The sequence below is a fragment of the Natator depressus genome, chromosome 3 (assembly GCF_965152275.1).
Source record: "Natator depressus isolate rNatDep1 chromosome 3, rNatDep2.hap1, whole genome shotgun sequence".
Classification (NCBI taxonomy): Eukaryota; Metazoa; Chordata; order Testudines; family Cheloniidae; genus Natator; species Natator depressus.
Genome location: NC_134236.1, coordinates 200,986,720 through 201,007,558, shown reverse-complemented (window position 1 = coordinate 201,007,558; position 20,839 = coordinate 200,986,720). Strand labels below are relative to the sequence as shown.

Sequence of the window (20,839 nt, the reverse complement as noted above, 5' to 3'; positions counted from 1 at the left end):
TTGAGCAGGGGGTTGGACTAGATGACCTCCTGAGGTCCCTTGCAAACCTGATATTCTATGATTGATTAATATAGGATAGCTGGTTTTGGGCCAAGTGAAAGAAGAGACCTCGTCTCTCTTTATGACGAGGAAAATGTACAAAGTTGGTGCTTACAGACACTGTGTTTATTGCCTTGGAGCTTGGATGTTCGCACTCCAAGGATGGTGTGAAGCTGAAAAAAGACCTGTTCGTGTCACATCTGTCCCTTCTTCACAGCCAAACCAGAGTCCAGAGATGCTAGCAGGTATCCCCCTTCCTTCCTCAGAGCACTGGCACCAAAACAAGGTCTTCTGTAGCTGAGAAGAGAGAAGATCAAACATCTCAAAGCAAGGATTCAGTAATATTCCATAGGATCTAAAACTATGCCTTTCTCCCTGATGATGATGAGTAAGAGGCATGAGAGACTAGATAGTCGTTGATAACCTGACCCCCAATTTACAGCTCCTGGGGATTATTCTATTATCCTGTGCAGAAGGAGGAACAGGGAGAGTATGACTGTATCCCAGGTGATGTGTATGTTGTGGAGTCCCAGCAGTTTATGAATGGGAAGAATCAAGGGACTGGTATAAAGTCAGGTTGGTTTTGGCAGTGGAGGAAAGGAAGGGGGAGTAGCACAATGAGCTGGAAAGTGGCATTAGCTATTAGGTTCTTAGACTGTTTTTTTTTTTTCCAAGGCAGGAATGGGGCCTTTCTAGGTAGGAGTAGGGGTGTGTGTGTGTGTGTAAAGTCCTATCACAGTGTGGCCCAATTTGTGATTTTGGGGTGCTAACCCAATATAAATAACATTAGAACAAAATGAGTAGTGACTGTCGCCCTCTGAACTTTTCCTGGAAGGTTGCTGTCCGCAGATACTGATCAGTTCCAAGATAACCCGGGTTTTTATGAGACCCGGATCATGCATGTAGATGCTTGGGATGTGGCTTGTCCACTGGCATGGGTGAGCCCCACAAAGGTGAGAGCAGTGTCTGTGACTTTCAAGGGTGGACTTGGTTATGTGCAGACCTCATGGTGCTAGGGCTCTGCCTCTCTCCATTTTTGAGGGAGTGTACTACACTGCAAAAAAAAAAAAAAAAAAAAAAAAACCACCCCAAAAAACCAAACAGCCCTGCAGCAGTAAGTCTGAGAGCCTGGGTCCACTAATTGCAGCTCTCAGACCTCGTGTTCTGGGGCTCAAAATTATAGTGTAAACATTCCCACTCAGGCTCTGAGACCCAGCAAGGGAGGGGGATTTCAGAGCCCTACCAGGAATGTCTACACTGCTATTTTTGTTTTTGCAGTGTGGACGTACCCTTGGAGTCCCCCCCTTGGTCTCAGGAGCTTTGCTCTGTTGTGTTTCCCTACAGCTTGGATTGGGATGCTCTGTTAAACACTGGCAACCCATGGACCCTCTCCTAGAGAAGATGATATGAAAAGGTTGCGGTTACTATTTCAAGGACTGTCTTCTTGGACAGATACTGTACCCTGGGACAGTATTCTTCCACTTTGCCCTGCCTCATGAGATTCATAACTCATAAAAAAATAGATGGTGAAAAATAAATTTCTGGACGGCAAGGGTTTTGTCGTAGTGGTGATGCGGTTTCTCTAAGAATAGCCTTTGTGTGCAATGGGAGAGCAGAGCATAACTCAAGATACAGGTTACCTATTGATAATAGTTTTGGATCAGCTGAATTCTGCTGCTTTGATAAGGAGTTTGAAGATAGAGAAGCTGGCAAAGTACTATTATAATATGGCCCAGCGCCCATTCCTGTGCTAGCCCGAGGCAGAAACTAGCTTCAAAACAGAAGCTTTGGATCCCTTGAGATTTTTGGAATATTTCTCTTGTCCAGCCAGCATGAAAGGTAAAGGATTGTTTATAGAATTCTTCAAACCCTGTGCTGTACAGGTGGCTGGGTACATTTTTTTTCCTCTGAATAGCTTGATCTGGAGGAGAAACCAGTCCCAGGCAAGAATGCATGCAATTTCTGACCAGGATCCTAGAGACAAGCTCACCTGCATTCTGATCCTGCAACCAGATATAGACAAGATGGGGATCCATCCATTGCAGGATTGGACCTTTATTTTGTAAATTTTCAAATTAACAATTTTATAAAACCATAAGATGTCTCGTATTTTAATTGTTTATAATGTGCCCATGCACAAAGTGCACTGCTGCCTTCGATTTAGAAACTGGGCTGTCATTTGTTATCATTCAATCCTAACTTAGTTATATTTAAATTTGAACTGTGACTGGTTTTTTTTTCTATGTTGCCTTGGGGATTTAGGTGCGCACATTTCCCTTTGACATTAATGGGTGGGATTTTCATATACGCTTAAGTGACTCAGAAGCACAAGTCCCATGTGTCTCCTTGAATCATTTAGCTGCTTCTGAAAAAGTACCATCCAGTGTCTCTGAATGCCCTAGGCAGTTTTGAAAAATTTCAGGCGTGCTCTTCAGTTGTTTTGGAGTTGCATAAAAATTGTGCTTTTGTACCATTCTGAAAGAAAAGTAAACTTCTGCCTGTAACAAAATTAGCATACGTGCCCCCCCCCCCTTTTTTTTTTTTTTGGAACTTCCAGACAATGAAAATATCCATTGATACTTTAGGAATCATGGAGACCTATTAATATTCGTGCCTCTCCATGCTGAGATGAATAGCAAGATTTTTGCCTGGACAGTACAGGGGTGCAGTGCAGAGGTGTGGCATTTCATTGGCAGCTCTAAGAGGAACTGTGGTAGATGCATACAGAATTTCCCTTGGGGATCTGGAGCAGCATATGCTGAAGTGGCAGCTTGACCACCTTCTGAACACGTTCATTTCATATTTCAGCACTAGTCAGCTCTGTTGGCCAATGTGCAGTGTGGGAGGGGCCACGGCCCAACCCTCACCCTACCCCTTTTGGGTAGACCCTCTGGCTTTGCTAGTATCGAGCTGTGGTTGTGCTCTCCCACCGTGGTGAAGATGGCCCCTTACATAGAGGTGTTTAGTAGAGGGGAAAAGTTCTTTTTGGAGGTCCATGCAGACTCAGCCAGAATACCGGCTCTGTTCACAGTAGACCTCAAATTCTCCCTTCTGCTGTATAAAGTGTGTCCCTTGTCTAAATCTAAGGCCATGTCTACACTACAAAATTATGTAGACCTAAATGACCTTGGCATACAGCCGACACAGTTATTAAATCATTTGTGTTGTGTGCACACGTAGCTCACAAAAGCTTATGCTCAAGTAAATTGGTTAGTCTCTAAGTTGCCACAAGTACTCCTTTTCTTTTTGCAAATTCAGACTAACACGGCTGCTACTCTGAAACTTGGTTCCTTGTGTCAGCAGTACACATCCTCACCATGAGCGCTTGTATCAATGCAGTGTGCAGTGCAGTATGGGTGAGTATCCCACTGTGCAACTCAGCACCATCCAGTGCAGGCTGTTTTGGGAATTTTTTGCAGTGCCTGATGGGGCTGGAATGAGTTGCGCAGGAGTGACTGGAAGCATGTGGTCAAATTCCCATAACGTGGTCTTCTCCATCCCATAATTTCATCTGCAGCCTATAGTATTTTGCACCTTCTTTTCAAAGACCCACAAACCCACGCATCCCTCCTCGCTGCCCACCATCTCTGATGGAAGCATGGGGCCTTCACAGCTCTGCACTATTGTCATGAGCGTTGCAAGCACAGAGCGCCTGATCCTGCAGTATTTGCAGAGGCACAAGAGGAGCCGTGGGGAACATGATGTTTCCTTGGAGGCTAGATTGCGGTGGGACATAGAAACAATTCAAGGTTCTTGGTGTCATTCATGGAGTAACTGTAAGGGAGATGGTGGAGTGCCCGTTCCAGGCCCAAGAAACAAGCACTGACTGGTGGAATCTCATTGTTATGCAGGTTTGGGGTGGTGGGTAGTGGCTGGAGAACTTTCGGATACATAAGACCACATTCCTTGATCTGTGTGCCAAACTCACCCCAGTCCTCCAGCTCAGGGACACCAAAATGAGAGCTGCACTGACAGCTGAGAAATGAGTGGCGATCACACTGTGGAAACTTGCAATGCCAGATTGCTTCTGGTCAGTTGAGAATCAATTTGGAGTCAAGAAATCCACTGCAGGGGCCGTTGTTATGTACGTGTGCGGGGCCATTAATCACCTCTTGCTATGCAGGACTGTGACTCTGGGCAATGTGCAGGACGTGCTGGATGGTTTTGCAGCAGTGGGGTTCCCGAACTGCAGTGGGGTAATAGATGGCATGCATGTCCCTATTTTAGCACCAGACCACCTTGTTTCAGTACATCAACAGAAAGGGCTCTTTTTCTACAGTATTGCAGATGCTGGTAGATCACCGGGAACACTTTACTGACATCCGAGTGGGCTGGTCAGGGAAGGTACATGACACCTGCATCTTCAAGAACACAGAACTGTTCAGAAAGCTACAGGCAGGGACTTTCTTTCCTGACTAGTGGATTACCATTGGAAATATGGAGATGCCAAGAGTCATCCTGGGTGACCAGCCTATCCCTTGCTCCCGCGGTTCGTGAAGCCGTATACTGGCCACCTCAACAGCACCGAGAAGCGCTTCAGCTGCAGGCTCAGTAGGTGCAGAATGACTGTTGAATGTGCCTTTGGTCTTCTGAAGGGTGGCTGGCATTGTTTACTTCCCAGATTGGTACCTCAGTGAGAAAAATATCCCAGTGGTTATAGCCGCCTGCTGTGGCCTGCGTAATATCTGTGAAGCGAAGGGAGAAAAGTTTCCGCTGAGGTGGTGGGCGGAGGTGGAGCGGCTGTCTGCGGAATTTGAACAGCTAGATACAAGGGCTGTTAGAAGACCTCAATGCAGAGCTATGCAACTCAGGGAGGCTTTGAAAGATGATTTTAATAGTGAATAGTGTGGGTTGTTGTAGCGTGCTCTACCTGGCCTTGCTGTTTCGTGGCCTGGTATGAATCTTGTGATTGCTGTGTATGTAGGAATATAACAATGTCCATGCACCTATTAATATTGTTTGTTTGTGAATGATGTTTATGGGTTCTGTAACACAGTGCAGGAACAGGAAATTGGTCGCTGTCAGATCTGCTTAGTGCCAGCCAGCATATGTTGTGAACTAATAAAGATGAATTCTGTTCCAAACAATAACATTTTATTCTGTAACATGAACCAGGCAATTAAAAAAAGGTAGTACTTGATTAGATTTAGGGAACAGGACTTTCGAAGGAGAAAGAACAGTTGTTTCCATTTCAGGTACCCCTACACTGACCTGTGAAAGTCACGGTTGGTGTATGAGAAGCTGTGATTGTCTTTAATGTTCCCTGGGTGGAGTGGTAAGGGCAGTGCACTGACCCCTGATGCCATGTGGAATGTTGGGGATAGGGAGGTCCCGATATAGAGTTTTCTCTATGGGCTGCAGAGAGTGGCAAGCACGGGATGAGATTCTGGTCCCCTTGAAGTCAATGGTAAAGCTCCAATTGATGTCAGTAGGGCTAGGATTTCAAAAGAGATGCTCTAGCTCAATCACAAGATATGGGCTTGATGCAGGAATCACTAAGTAGTGCAGGAATCAGTGTGGGAGGCTCTGTGGCCTGTGTCATACAACAGGTGAGATTAGATGGTCATAATAGTCCCTTCTAGCCCTAAAATCTGTGACTGAGAATTGATCTGCTATGTGTCATGGGGCCAAAGTGCAACATCTAGAAGAAGAGAGGAGTAGAGTATGTAGGATCCTTCAGGATCCGAGTCAATTTCAGCATTCCTGTAAATAGCGGATCACTTTTCAGCTAGTTAAATTGCCAATGATCCATTCAAATCGAAGGAGCTGTGCTCACTTGCACCTGCTGGGGATTTGGGCCAGTATGTTTTTATAGTGCTCTGTGTCCATTTTTAAATTTGGCTTTAAAGCAGAGCGTTCCTTAGTGACCTGCAGGCAAAAATTAAGTCCTTATATGTTTTACAGTGCATCTGATTAGAAAACTGTAGTAATGGGTATGTTTTTTAATATATATTTAATACATAACTAATATAATTTCATCACACTAATTTCACACAGAATTTTAAAAGGGTCATATAGCTTTTTTTAAAAAACCTGCTCCAACACTGAAGTAGTTTTTGTTTAGTTTATTAAAGAAAGAGTATACTGTACAGTCTATTTCACTGCTAAGGAGGTCTTGGCAGGATGTCTATAAACATTCTGACTGCCTAGTCCCTCTCTGCGAAAAGAAGGCCAAACAAACCCTTTGTACTGAGGCTTTTAGAAGATCAAGATTATAAATACTGCTGAATCAATGGGAAGAGGTGGTGCTTATGCCTCTCTTGTTAAGCGATCATCTTAACATGCTAAATCAAATAAAAGTTATTGTATTTTTCCCTGTTTGTAAATATTTGGTAGTAACCTTACCATTTCAGCAGACAGAACCACTTACAGTGAGTCTGCACTTATCTGTCGTGAGCCTTAGTCACAAAGGCATTCTATCAACTCGTAGGTACCATTCAAACAGCCTTTTGCTGCAGCTGCAAGCTATAATCCACACAGAATCCGAGAGCCAAGACACATGGACTGAAGAGTATTAAAGGCTTTGAACACAACTTCAACATTTTTGTATCAGTTGGGTTTTTTGTTTTGTTGTCAACACTTTTAGAAAGCATATGTTTTACGACATAGTCCCAGCATTCTTGTACCTGTGGGACTTTGATGTGGATATAGGTACGACATCTAACCCATATCTCCACATCCCCTCTGGTAAACTGAGGCTAAGTGGAGCCCTTGGATCAATGGTGAAAGTCCAAAATCCCTTTCTTCTGAGCTCTGCGACCTTGTTAATTATTGAAGGAACCTCTGGTAGCATCTGAACATTGTTGTCTTCAGCTATACTTTGAGTTAAACTCCTAGAAGTCAATCTGAGTGAGTAATGAGTTAGCGCACGAATGTGGGAAACAAGAATCCTGTTAGTTGATACCAAGCAGACTGATTTAAGTGGCTTCGTGACACTTCTCGGGGCACCCAAGGTTCCAAGTCACCTTGCTCCCACTGATGTAAGTTGCCCTCTACACCAACCTAATAACTCCACCTCCGCGAGAGGCATAGCACCTAGGTCAATGTCGTTAGGTCAACGTAGTGTCCCTGTAGACACTGCGTTGCTTACATTGCCTGTTGCTGCCTTTGACAGCCAAAGCCCTGCCACCCTGGGGCTGACCGCCCAAGTGGGACTTCACCTTGAATGGTTTCTTGAAATGTGCGTTAGCCACTTATGCTAAACAATCTGTTCCACTTCGTATGTGGACACACTTCATAGCAGGGACATACTGAGTTAGTTTCCCAGACCTGAAGAAGAGCTCTGTGTAAGCTTGAAAACTCATCTCTCTCCCCGACAGAAGCTGGTCCAATAAAAGATATTACCTCCCCCACCTTGTCTCGCTAATATCCTGGGACCAACACGGCTACAACAACACTGCATATTTAAGACTTTACTCCTCAGCAGAGCCCTCAAAAATAAGACTGGCAGTAACACCCATACTGGCACTTTCACGCTGTACTGGAAACTGACTGGGTTACCTTTCTCCTCCCTGCTGGGTTTTGAGTTAGAAAGCAAGCCCCCCTGCTTACCTTAGGTGTGCTATATAGAGCACTTGAAAGGAAAAAGAATCTGTTTATATATTTAAAGTGGAGCAGCTTTCTAGCTTAGCAGTTAACACAACAGGGGAGTCAGTCTAGTAACAATCTGTAGTCACCTGTAATTCCCAGATGCTGAGATGCCCCCCACCCCAACTACTTACAAATCAGCATGTGGAGCAGGAGGGAAGTGAGGGGGAGTGATGGGGATTGCAGCTGAAAGTGAAAATAAAAGAAATCTTTCATGGAGGCCAGCTTTCTGTCATTTGCTATTGTATTTTATTTTTAAGAGGAAATCCCTCAACTTTCAAAACATGGAAATTGTTCAGGACTTGTAAGGGACATGGGACTACATCAAAGACAGAGGCACACTAAAAAGCATTTGCCACTGGTAAATATAACTTCTTATTGCGTGGGATTAGCCTTCGTAAAACAGGTGTGGGAAATAATTAATACACAGTTCGGGCCCAGTACTTAAAATGAGAGAAATCCTCAACTTTTAAAAGGGATTACTGCTTTTGTGGGGTGACTAAATTTTTGGAGACCAACATGTGACCCCTTAAATTGGCCTAATTATTCAGAAAATGCTGAGCACCACTTACTCTCTCTGAAAACAGTGTTGTCCTAATGTAGCTGTTGGAGCGCAAGAGTATGTCCAGCAAATTGCTGTATGGAGAACAGGCTGTGCTCACTCTTGTAAGAACATACTGTAGATTGTCCTACTTTTGGAGAAGAGATAGGGTTATGCAGTTGTAGATTCAGTTCAGAAATAAATATTAAGGCTGGTCAAATTTTCCATTGTAACTGTTTTTTGGTGGGAAAACTGGTTCTTTGAGAAACCAGTGTTTTTCATAACAAGTATCTGATTTATGTGAAAAATTTCAGGTTTTAAAGTATTTCAGACCCAAACTTTGACAGAAACAAAACAAAACATTTGGACCATCTGCACTAGAAAGGTGTAACATGATCCAGTGACTGGAAGTTGAAGCTAGACAAATTCAGATAGGAAAAGGCCTATATTTTTAGCAGCATGGGTAATTAACCCAGGGGACAACTTACCAAGGGTCGTGGCGGACTCTCCGTCACTGGCAATTTTTAAATCAAGATTGGCTGTTTTTCTCAAAGATCTGCTCCAGGAATTATTTTGGGGAAGTTTTATGGCCTATGAGATACAGGAGGTCAGACTAGATGATCACAGTGATCCCTTCTGGCTTTGGTACCTGCAAATATGACCTATTGATCTTGTATGTAGCTGTGACACTCTTAGTACCTTTCCCAGACCCAAAGAAGAGCTCTGTGTAGCTCAAAAGCGTCTCTCTCACCAACAGAAGTTGGTCCAATAAAAGATATTAACTCACCCACCTTATTTCTATGATTAACCCATGTTAATTCATACATCCTCTGAGCTGTTCTGAGTGTTGCTTTATCTCTGTCGCTACAGTAAGTTTAAGTAGCTTAAGTAAGTTTAGCGATCTTCAACTAACAGTTGTGCACAATTTTAGGAGTAGCGTGGTGTAGTGGATTAGGGCACTGGAGTGGGGTCCAGAGGATCTGGGTTCTAGTCCTAGCTCTGCTGTGAGACCTTCAGCAAGTCACTTCATCTGTTTGTGCCCGTTTTCCCTCCTACTTTTTGTCTGTCTTGTCTAATTAGAATGTAAGTACTTCAAGGCAGAGACTGTCTTACTGTTTTTTTTTTTACAGTGCATAAGACAATGGGGATCCAGTCTACTGTAATACAAATAATTTGGCAGCAGAATTGCTAATGTACATAAAATCCCCCAGCTGCACAGAGACCCGGGCAATAATTGAACACAGCAGCGGGTTGGTCAGCTGGAAATCAGACTTCCATTTCTTTGTTTTTTACTTTTTAAGTCTTTTTCTTATTTCATAGTCTTCACTACTGCACAGGTGCCATTGATTTTGCCAGCTGACCTACTGTTAGTATGGTTGGAAAGACTACTGCTCTTACATCAGCCTTTGTACTTTTGAGAAAAAGCAATTGATCTCTTGATGTCTGTTAAATTGGATTCTCTGTGTGCAGTTGGGCTAGTTCAAATACTACTATCTCTTTTGCATGTTTGCTCCTCTTACTCACTATTTATTCTTCCTATTGTGCTTTTAAATAGCCATTCTTTTTTGGGGGAAAGTTTGCATTCAAACGCATTTTCTCCAAGTAGGATATGTTCCATCTCTGTGCATGTCATCTCCCTCCATAGGTGTATTCTTTGACTGCAGCTACTAATACAAAATAAGACAAATTGAAAAAAAAGAAAAAAGGGTTTTAGGAGAAACATGGGGTGGCACACAACTAACTGTGGGATAGTCTGAGGATTTCATAATCTTTGAACAAATACTTGCACTTCTTTAAGACCAATCAAGCGCTGAGACTATTCACTTGACCCCACTGCCTTGTATCTTTCGGTATGTCTACACGGTAGTAAAAGACCCATGACTGGCCCATGCTAGCTGACTCGGGACTATGAAATTGCACTTCAGGCTCAGGCTGGAGCCTGGGCTCTGGGATCCTGCAAGGGTATGTAGACATACCCTTTGTGCAGTCTTGCTGATCTGGTAGCATTTTGCTTGAACTCTGTTTAGCTATAAATGACTACCCAAGTCTCCATTGTGGTAAGAAGAACATGCTCAATTGTGCAGCGTTCTCTTTTGTCTATACCACAAACTGTTCAAAGCAAGTGGACAGTAGTGTACCAGGCAGTCCTCGTAGAGAGAGGACGACAGCAGCAGCAGCATTTGGCTACATCTGTCCTGCCTCTAGCCTGGCCCCTGCTCTTTAGTACTTGATGTCCCCCACTGCTCCAACTCCTAGTGCTATGCATGCCGAGTGATCAGATGCCACGCAGGCACACCTTCCCACAGCAGCCTTCAGCGCTCCAAGTTCTTTGCACATTCGTCGCACAATATTATTTTTTAAGTGTTTTGTAACTATGGAGGGGCAGCACCCATCACCATCCTCCTCCAGAGAGTCTGCTGGGGTAGAAGACTGTGGCTCTGTGGAAGAAGCGTCCCCAACAGAGGCTGTCTGCGGGTTATGCTGAAATAGAGATTTCAAAATTTGTGTAGAGATTAAGGCCAGAAGGGACCATGAGATCATCCAGTCTGACCAGCACATCCCAGGCCAGTAAATGTCTCCCAGTTACCCCTATGCTGAGCCCAATAATTTGGGTTAAACTCAAGTATTTCAGTCCTCAGGAGGCTCAACTGTTGCAGAGAACAGGCAAGAACAAGATGCCACTAACGCTCAAGACCCCTGCAATGACAGGGCCTTGATTAGCAAAGAGACTCCCTTACTGGTTCTGCAGGAGTAGGGCTTTTTTACATGGTGGGGGATAGAGGGGATGACCAGACTAGCTCTGCAGTAGCTATTCCAGTCAACTTCCCAATGTCGACAAGCCCCCTAGCTATAATGCTTTGTTGGAAAGAAGTCCTCTTCTATTTCTGGGCAGGTCACTGATGGCAGCGCCCTTTTAATAGGAAAACCAAAACCAATAGGCACCGGATCTGAATCTCACTTGTGACTGTTTAGTATGCCTTTTCTTTTTTTTTATGTCAGTGTAACTCCACTGATGTCAACGGTTCCTCCTGAGTTACACCAGTGTGAGGGAGTGGCACTTGGGACGCAAAAGGGTTTACTGGCTCCCATGCCTTATCCATCCACTTGAGATTCTGACACAAGTAACTCTTTACATTATTTCTCCAAAGATAGGCTTCACAAGGGGTGAAATGGCACTCTGAGGCTTCGAAATCCAAAATTTAGATCCTCAAAATCCCTGTTTAGCTGCTGCCTCAATCTGTAGCTGCCTAAACTCCTCAGCCACGTGACCTTCTGCCAGTTGGCGTGTGCATAGCCTCCTCCGTCCTGCTGCTGCTGACACCTAACTCATGCTTAAGCCCTGTCCGGATTCATAAAACAGGGTCTGCCCCTGCTTGTTTTGCCTGTGGGGCCCAATCCACTAGAGGAGCTCCGAGACCACTTTAGAGCACATCTACCTGATAGGCCTCCCCACAAAACACAGCTGGAGGAGGTGGCATCCCCTTTATATGCTTGAGGCCTGTAGTTTGAGCCCTCAACCCAGGTGTGGGAGACGTGGGCTCAGTTTCCCCCTCTGCTTGCTGTAGAGCATGGACTTAAACCCAGGACTCTCACCTCCCAAGTCTCACCCCTAGCATATGGGGTATTCTGAGGTGGGTCTCTCCTGTTGAAGCTGTTCATTTGCATAAAATATTTAAACAGTGATTGGAGCAGAGACTTGAACTTGGATCCCTCATCCCAGGTGAGGACCCTAACCACAGGGCTATGGGGTCAGTTGCTCTTTCTCTGGGCCAATGCCTTGTTATACAAAGTGGAACAGCTTCAGCAGGAGTGACTGAGAGAGACTTGCTCCAGGATACCTCCGAACCCACTGGATGGAGCACTAATCTAGGAGTTCAGAGACTTGAGTTCAAGTCCCTGCACCGTCACCTTAGGCAGAGTGGGGCTTTGAACCTAGGTCTCCCATGTCCTTGGGGTGTGCCCTAGCCAGTGGGATATGTGAGTAAAAGTGGGAACAATGACAGCATTTTTTCTGAAGTAGGGCTGAGCTGGTGTTGGTGCCCGACTCCGTGAGAATGGTTGATGCTGTGAATCCCGAGCAGAGGGAGAGGCATCCTTCCACCTGGAGTTAGGTGCCCAGCTCCGTGAGAGGGCCAGGGCTTAGGCCTCACCCCTTAGCTCAGCATTTTCTGTTGGCTAGCTTAGGTGCCTCCCCACTCAATGTGCTGGCTTCTGTGAATCCTTTTTTTAAAAAGTGAGATGCAGCAATGATCAGCCCAAGCCCCCCGCAGTGCGTACTTTTAAGCTGGTGCACAACTTTATTCAGGATGTGCTCTGCACTATAAGATGAACAGGGTGTGCAAGATTTCAGTGAACAGTTGCTAAAGAACATATTCTAAATTATGGCTCCCCAGGGAATCTTTAAAACCTCTAACATGTCCAGTTAGCACGGTGATAAAACGTATGCTTAGGAAGTGCACACAGCACTGCAGTTTAAATGTGCTGCAGTGACACTCTCTCCCCCTCCCCCCCTTAAGAGTTAACAGACTTCACAAGGTTGGGTGGGGGGTTCATACTTCAACCCCCCCCCCCTCAATTTATGCACAGGCTGTAATTCTGCAGCGTAGCCCTTCCATGCCCAATGTCCTAGTCTGCTGTGTTGCTGATGGTAATAAGCTGACCAAAATCTGTCAATACACATATCTATAAAGTATGTTCTTCTTAAGTGGGACATGGGTAATCGGGACAGCTGCTTTAGGGGAACATTTTCCCAGGGAGCTGATTAAGCCTGGCGTTCACAAGTGGCAATGACTGCTGCTTAACAAGCGCAATATTAACAAAAATGTTGATTAATGGGCATGCGCTTGCTTGGTGCCAAGCAGTAAGTGAGGCTGGCTTCCCCAGCTGTTCAATAGCGGTGAAACTCTAAGCTCTGCTTTTCATACGGAAGTTGTTTAATGTGGTAGAGCTCAGTTGTGCAACTCTTGCTCAAGTCAATGGGACTACCTAAGTAAGTGCTTCCTAACATCAAAATTGCACAAATTACACCAATAATGATTGAAAGGAGGAGGAATAAAGGTGAAATGTAGTGTATAGCCCTCTTGTTCGGTACAGAATTCTATGCTGCTTAGCCCTTTGAGGCTTTATTGCCTCGTCTTTGTAGGAACATTCAGAGTGTGTCAAGCAGCTATGCTCTATAACTCATCTAACAAATTACAAAGGTTGTTTATCTGTGCTGGCAACCTGAATCTGCCTGCTAAATATTGACAGTTGTTGTTTCCCAGGGTAGATGTAAAAGCATGTAACTCTGTACACCACCTTTCTCAGGGCCAATTAGGACTGTCTGTCTGAAACGTCAAACAAATTCTCCTTATCTCTACTTGGGCCTGTGTATCAATCATAGGTTTCAGAGTAGCAGCCGTGTTAGTCTGTATCCGCAAAAAAGAGCAGGAGTACTTGTGGCACTTTAGAGACTAGATGAAGTGGGCTGTAGCCCACAAAAGCTTATGCTCAAATAAATTTGTTAGTCTCTAAGGTGCCACAAGTCCTCCTGTTCTTTTTGTATCGATCATGCTTCCCTTCGACTCCGATTCCCAACTCACTTCTACTGGCTAGCCTTCCAGTGTAAATTCTCTGCTCCATCACTACCTACCCCTCTGCAGCCTGGACAACTCTTAATTTAAACAAAAGCAATCCCCCCCCCCTCCAATAGATGTGAGGTAAAACTGACTTGATCTGCGTTCTTTGTAAACAATGCTCTTCCAAGGCCAATCCCCCTCCCTGTTATCACTTGTCTCAACTCCTCTCCGCTGCCCCTCTGTTCCCATGTTGGTCATTACGCACTGTGATATCTGGACGTTGGAGCCTGAGAGGTGCTGAGCGGACGCTTTTCTGCATCTTGCAGGCTTGGACCTGAGTCTGCTCTCATTGCAGTCCACTGGAATTTTGCTCCTAAGTTCCTTGGCTCAGGCTCATGCTGTAGGGCTGGATTGTGATGTTAGGTCTGGCCCAAGTAAGGGGTGTGGTGGAAACAGCATCACCGGGAGGTACTGTGACTGGGTCAGAATTCTCCCTTGGGGGAGTGGGAAAGGAGGAGCTAGTGTTTTCCTCATAGTCTGTGGTGGCAGAAAATTGTGACATCTTTCTGCACCAATGTTTGCTATGCTGACCAGTGATTAGGGGTGCAGAACCATGGCTACCCTGACTCCCCATCCAGCTGCTCTGGTCACTAACCCCACTTTATTCCCATACATCTGGCTCCTGTAACCCATGTAGCAGTGTAAGGGGGGAGACTACTTATTCCATTGTGGGTCATGTTGTCAAAGTCCCAAGCTAGTCCATACATTTTAGCCTCCTATGTATCACCTTGCCTCTGTGTTTGTCTGTAGTGCCATGCACACTTATTATAATGCTTTAATATTGAAGTTTTGCACAGTGTGTTTTAAATGGCTTGAATGCCATAATGCCATCTGCATAAATACAGTAGCTATTGTTTGCATTTTCTGTATATACAGTTACAGATCCCATAATGCCTGCCTTCTCTGTACTGTATCGTTTATACAATGATTCATAAGCGCCATCCTGTGCTACGTGTTTTTTGATTTACATGAAAATGACTGTCTATAAGTCTTGCACCCTGTCACGTATAGCTCTGCATTTCAGCACATTAACCCATCTTACTGAGTAAAGCTCCCAGTGGGAACTTAATGAAGCTCGATGGGGTCTTTTGAACAGAGCATGGGGAGATATTGTACTCCATCACTTCCTGCCCCATGCTCACCATTCTTGGGAATATTTCATTAAGATAGAAACGTGTAAACATCGTTCATGGTGAAGGTTGCCTGAGAAAACTTTCTTGTTAAACCCATCATGCTGGCGATACTTTAGTATGTCTTTAACCAGTTGTGTTGAATTTGTGGAAAGGAGAGAAGCTTTTTCAAAAGTCTCTTTCATCAGCTCACATCATATAATCCCTTTCATAAAATTACCAGGCTCCATCCTAAAACAAGTTAGATTTCTTGCCGCCCCTACTCCTATCAGGAAGCTGTTCCAGAAGTGCATTCCTCTGACAGATAGTAATCTTCTTCTAATTTCCAGCCTAAATTTGTTCATGACCACTTTATCCCCATATGTTCTTGTGCCAACGTTGTCCTTTAGCTTAAATCATTCTTCTCTCTCCCTGGTGTTTACCCCCTGGATGTATTTATAGACAGCAATCGTACCCCTCTGAGCCTTCTTTTTGCTAGGCTCAACAAGCCAAGCTCTTTTAGTCTCCTCTCTGTAAGATAGGTTCTCCGTTCCACTTTGAGTTCATCTTTCTTGAACACAAGTGACCCGAATGAGATTCCTCCCCGTCCACTACCTGATCATAGCTATCTGCATCTCAGTCACACGCACCTTCCAAAGCGTCCGTCCCCCTGCTGTGTGTCTGCAACGTATACACGAGAGTGATGTTTCTAATACAGTGACACGTATTTTTTTTTAATGCACGTGCTTCAATATTCTTGTGAAAAATGAATTTAGAAAAAACCTGTGCCCGTAGGTAAGATATAGCATGTGAAGTTTCAAGTCAGTTGAACTGGGTGTGCTGAGGTGGTGAGAGTGCGGTCTTATAATGGGAAACCAGCTTCAACTTGAATTATGGGCAAACTAATTCAAAGGAGAATTAAGCCAGGGAAGTCCTGTGGTTTGTGTTATGCAGGTCACGCTAAGTTATCACAGTGTCCCGTCTAGCGGTGCTACATAATGGAGAGGAAGGGTGGTTGTGTGGATGGTCAGGGCACTGGACTAGGAATTAAGAGATCTGGTCTAGGAATTGAGAGATCTGGGATCTAGTGCTCCATGGCAGGCTTCCTCTATGACATCAGGCAAGTCACTCCACCTCTCTGCGCCACAGGTTCAGCAGCTGTAAAAGAGGCTCAGCACTTCCCTACCTCAGATGGACGCTATGACGCTAAATCCATGAGTGCTTGTGAGGTGTACAGATACTACAGAGAGGAGCACCATAGAAAAACTGACAAATCACTACTTTCTAGACTCACTTCATGTGAAGTATGTCATGGCTATGGATTTTGTATTCAGGAGAAAATATACCATAGCTAACCCATCCATGGAATAGAGCATAGGCTTGGCCTCCAACAAGTTTCCAAAACATCTTCAACCTATTTAAGACCCACTCATGTACGCACTTATATACATGTTTAACTTTAAGCATATGGATAGTTCCATTAAAGTCAATCATAGGCATAAGTGTTTACAGGAGTGGGACCTATGGGACTTTGGACAAGTGACTTAGTTGATCTGTGCCTCAGTTTCCCCATGTGTAAAATGAGGGATAATAGCACCTCACAGGCTGTTGTGAGGGTGAATCCATGGAAAGATTGTGGGGTGCTTAGATATTGTGGTACTGGGGGCTATATAAGTACTGTAGAGGTAGAAGTTCACAGGAACCAAGTTCTGAATTGTTAATTTAGGAGTGTGATTTCCCTGTTTGTGTTTGCAGTGCAGGCTGTGTCTATACTGGGGATTTGAGTTTCCAAAGTTGCTGCAAAGGTATAAATCATACCTGAAGCAGGGGTGTTGCACTGGTGTAGTTGCATGGGTGACTGGAATCCCTGAGTAGCAAGGACTAAAGGGGGTTGCAGGAATGAAGGCAAACTTCACGCAAATGTGATAGTTGGATTGTAAGCAGGGCCCATCGTTTTGTTCTGTGATGGTACATTGCCTAGCACAGAGGGGCTTCGATCCATGACTGGCCCTGTTGGTGCTACTGAGGTACAAACTAAGAAAGTGAGTTCTTCCAGAGGATTCCAGAACATGAAGTTCGCAAATGCAAGTCCTTTAGCTGATTATTTTAGAAACGGTAAAATCTACTGCTTTAGCATGATATCCTAACACTGTTAGACATGTTGTTTCTGTTGCTCGCACTGTGTTTGGAATGCAGATTGTTATGCTGTTTGAATGCCATCTAATACCAAAAACACCTATCAGTAAGTGCGTTGCAAAATTAGTCTACTCTAACAAGCGCATAACAAACTTTAGTCTAACTAGGTAACATGCCAAACAAATGAAACAGCATTACCTGAGCCTGAGTTTAAAAACAAAAGGCCATATTTATCCATAGGGTTACTTTAATAAGTTGCACCATGGATGAACTTGGACCAGTGTAACTAAGCAAAAGGAAAAGATTGCCTTGTGGTTAAGGAAGTGGGTTGCAATTCAGGATATCTACATCCAGTTCCTAACTCTACCATAAACTTCAAGTGCGATGATGGGCAAATCACTTAATCTTTCCATGCCTACATTCCCCATCCACAAAATGGGGAAAATAGCACTTCCTCCCCCCAACCCCTTATCTGTCTTGTCTATTTAGACTGTATATAAGCACTTGAGGGAAAGGACCTGCTAGGCACTGTAGGTATGGACAGTGCCTAGCAGGCTGGATCTTGGTTGAGCTCTCTGAGCACTACAATTCTACTAATAATGAAAGATGTATGTATGTGACAAACTGGGGCACAGACCAGTGTGGGGCTGTGTCGTCTGTACCGTGCAATCGTGGGTGCCTTACAATGTCTTGTTGTCATAGCTCCCACCTGGGCGCTCACAAACAGCCTTCCAGCATGTCTGAATGTCTGGGTAAGATTTTCAGAAATCTTGTTCAACATTAACACAGTTGTATCATAATCCTAGAAAGGAAGTATAGAGTGGAGAATGGGGATGGGTTACAGTTACTGGGATCATGTGACATTTTTCCTACTAGCATTTGCTCTTGTAGCTTGTCATAAAACTAGAATCTCAGGACTGCATTTCAACTAGATAACCCATATATTCAGATTTCAGAGTAGCAGCCGTGTTAGTCTGTATCCGCAAAAAGAAAAGGACGACTTGTGGCACCTTAGAGACTGACAAATTTATTTGAGCACAAGCTTTTGTGAGCTACCACTAAGTGAGCTGTAGCTCACAAAAGCTTATGCTCAAATAAATTTGTTAGTCTCTAAGGTGCCACAAGTCGTCCTTTTCTTTTTCCATATATTCAGAGACATTAGTCGGTGTATTCACCTACAAGATGGGAAACTCTTTTTGGAGAAAATCTGCATGACCTTGTCTACCATTTTAGCTCTGCATATGGGTATTAGAATGAGTAGATTAGCAATTAGCAAGCCGAATATGGGGTGAGTGAGCAATTCAGGTCTAAATCCAAGTTTGCTTGAGTTTTGGATTATTTGAATGCAAACACTATGGCTTCAATAATGCTTGTATCTGTGCTCTCTCCCATGCTATAGTTCGCACATGAAGAAGCAAAGACTGGGAGCCATATACGGTTGAGCTCAGGGTAAACTGCCATCGTTGTGATGGGAAAAGCCTGACCATTTCCAGGGCATTATCAATTAATAGGACAGCAGGAGTCAAGTTGTTCAGTGGTTCAGTTACAAGGTTCCAAGATGCTAAACCAAAGCATTTTCTGCCTGAGTTTTTCACGGAAGTCCGTTTTCAAGAGGTAAGAAACAACTATGTTCAAGGAGTAGTTTTAGCATAGCTGGTAATAAAACTGTACAGAAATGGTGGAAAGGGAAGAATATCTTCATATAACCCACTTCTTGGTTGAGAACATCAGCACGTTATCATAATATGGCAAGCACTGCTAGAAGACACTTTATAAACAAACATGAAGGCAGTGTTAACAGGAAATACACATGTTCCAGACTGGATTCATAACGCAGCCATTGTTCTGTTTGTTTAATTTGAGGATAAGACTTCTGTTTGTTCCTGACCTCTTCTCAGAAATCTTGTTACTACCAAGCTTCATAGCTTTTAATCTGCCGCTACTAGACTGGTGACTGGTGCACGTACTGCAGTGTAATGTACTATTATTGCTATTTACCTGGAGGGGGGAAAGTTAATATTTGGTGATTGTCCTCCCCAGGAGAGCTTTGGTAATGTCTTCTTTCTTTCTTTCTTTCTTTCTTTCTTTCTTTCTTTCTTTCTTTCTTTCTTTTTCTTTTTGTCCAAGCTCAGGTGAGTGTCTGCTTGAAACTTGTTTATCCAGGTATTCTTTTCCTCTCAAACAGTTATTAGAATCACAGGTTTTGACATGGAACAACAGAATCAAGACGTTCACTGTTAGGATTATAAGCTCCGGCTTTTGGGCTTTTTCATTATATTTCAGCTTGGTGAAATGCAGAGTTGTGTTCATGAGTTGACGAAAATGAATGAGAGTAGTATGCTTCTAAATCAGGGGTGGCCAGCCTGAGAAGGAGCCAGAATTTACCAATGTACATTGCCAAAGAGCCACAGTAATACGTCAACAGCCCCATGTCAGCTCCCCCCACCCCACCCCGCTCCCTCCCTGCACCTCCCAATCAGCTGTTTTGTGGGGTGCAGGAGGCTCTGGAGGGGAGGGGGATGGAACGAGGGCACGGCAGGCCCAGGGGAAGGTGTGGGAAGGGGTGGAGTGGGGGCAGGGCCTGTGGCAGAGCCAGGGGTTGAGCAGTGAGCACTCCCCAGCACATTGGAAAGTTGGCACCTGTAGCTCCAGCCCCGGAGTCGGTGCCTAGACAAGGAGCCGCATATTAACTTCTGAAGAGCCGCATGTGGCTCCGGAGCCCCAGGTTGGCTGCCCCTGTTCTAAATGATGAGTTGCGTGGGGTGATCTTGGTCTAGATTTTAGCTGTCCTAAAATCTCAAGTGTGCCCTTTCCCAAGTTAAAGGGACACAGTCAACTGAAAAATCACACTTCTTCTGCCTGACTTTTTAACTTACTGTTGTGCGTCAATCTGTTTCCTGGGTGAAGCCGGCCCCCCCATTCGCTTTTCACATATTCGACTCCCAAGCAGGGGTTGGCAAGGAAGATGATTAGTTCATGTACTCAGCTTCACGTGGTTTATTTTAATAAGGAACCGACATCTTAAAACTGTGCAAGGTTCGTCATTAGGATTGTCTGGGATCTTGGCAGGAAAGATTTCTATGGTGTTTAAATTATAAGATCAGAGGGGACCATTAGAACGTCTAGTCTGACTTCTTGTATATCACAGGCCATGTTGTTCAGTTATTCCTGCATGGAGCCCAATGGCCTTTTTGGCGAAAGTGTATTTTCCAATACAGGCATCTTGTTTGGATTTGAAGCCATCAAGAGATGTAGAATCCACCACTTCCTTTGGTAGTTTGTTTCAATAATTAATCTCACTCTCTGTTAAGTGGTGCCCAATTCCTAATTGGAACTTGTCTGGCTTCAGCTTCCAGCCAATGGTTTGTGTTCACTGAAACAGCTGCGAAGCCACTTAGGTTATGTCTACACAGCAAAAAAAACCCCAAACCCACTCCACAGCAGGGCGTCTCAGAGCCTGGGATCAACTCACTTGGGCTCATGCCATGGGTTTGAATGAGCAGTGGAGATGTTCCTGCTCAGGCTGGAGCCCGGGCTCTGAAACCCAACAAACAGGGAGGGCCTTGGAGCGCAGACTCCAGTCCTAGCCCGAATGTCTACAGTACTCTTTTTAGCCCTGTAGTGCGAGCTTGAGTCAGCTGACACGGGCTCTGAGACTCGGTGCATGGGGTGTTTCATTTCCCTCTGTGTAGATGTACCCTTAGGCGAACGGTCAAGCTTGACTGTACTAGCGGTGGCATGTAGGATACAGGCACCTACCTATGTAGCTGTGCGTTGGAGTGAAAAGCGGGTTGCTTCCATCTGTAGCT

The 20,839-nt window shown here is 44.5% G+C and overlaps 1 protein-coding gene across 3 annotated transcripts in view; it reads left to right on the top strand.

The window, feature by feature from the left end:
• The window catches only part of PLCB1 (phospholipase C beta 1), a 647,792-nt gene that overhangs the window by 21,068 nt on the left and 605,885 nt on the right, over positions 1–20,839 (top strand). The gene's annotated exons all lie outside the window — the stretch shown is intronic.